This window comes from Apaloderma vittatum, unplaced genomic scaffold (assembly GCF_000703405.1).
Source record: "Apaloderma vittatum isolate BGI_N311 unplaced genomic scaffold, ASM70340v1 scaffold28303, whole genome shotgun sequence".
NCBI lineage: Eukaryota > Metazoa > Chordata > Aves > Trogoniformes > Trogonidae > Apaloderma > Apaloderma vittatum.
This window is the reverse complement of record NW_009709247.1, coordinates 10,700-11,522: the sequence shown is the minus strand read 5'-3', so window position 1 is coordinate 11,522 and position 823 is coordinate 10,700.

Genomic DNA, 823 nt, shown 5'->3' with positions numbered 1-823 from the left:
TACTTGATTGTAGTTCAGAGGGCACGACTTGTGTATCACATGTCATCACATCTGCTAATGGCTTCCAGGTTTACTATTCAGGACATAAAGAGCAGAGGTGATGATACCACCAGTTATCTCTAGGCTTTGTTACTTGTCCCATTATCTGACCTGTATGTTAGCACTTTTAAGCCACATTATGAACCACATAGAGGTGAGATTTCAACAGAGAAGGACATAGTGCTAAAATGAACTTCGCTGTGTGATGGAGTTCACAGACTCACTCAACTAAGCTTGAATGATAGATTCCCAAAAGCATGCCTCAGGTGGGACAGTAGGGAGTGCTACCCATCCTTACCAAAAGCACAGGCACAACTGACGTAGAATGGAAGGAGATGACCCCATGGTGCAGCAACTGAATGCACCAGAACATAGAATCATAGAATCAATCATAGAATGTTAGGGGTTGGAAGGGACCTCGAAATATCATCTAGTCCAACCCCTCTGCCAGAGCAGGATCCCCTAGGGCAGGCCAGACAGGAATATGTCCAGGCGTGTTTGGAAAGTATCCAGAGAAGGAGGCTCCACAACCTCTCTGGGCAGCCTGTTCCAGTGCTCTGTCACCCTCACAGTACAGAAATTTTTCCTCATGTTGAGGTGGAACTTCCTATGTTCTAATATAAACCCATTATTCCTTGTTCTATTGTCTCCTTCCCCTTGACACCCACTCCTCAGATATTTGTATATGTTAATAAGGTCCCCTCTCAGCTGTCTCCTTTCAAGGCTAAACAGCCCCAGTTCTCTCAGTCGGTCTTCATAGGAGAGATGTTCAAGTCCCGTAGTC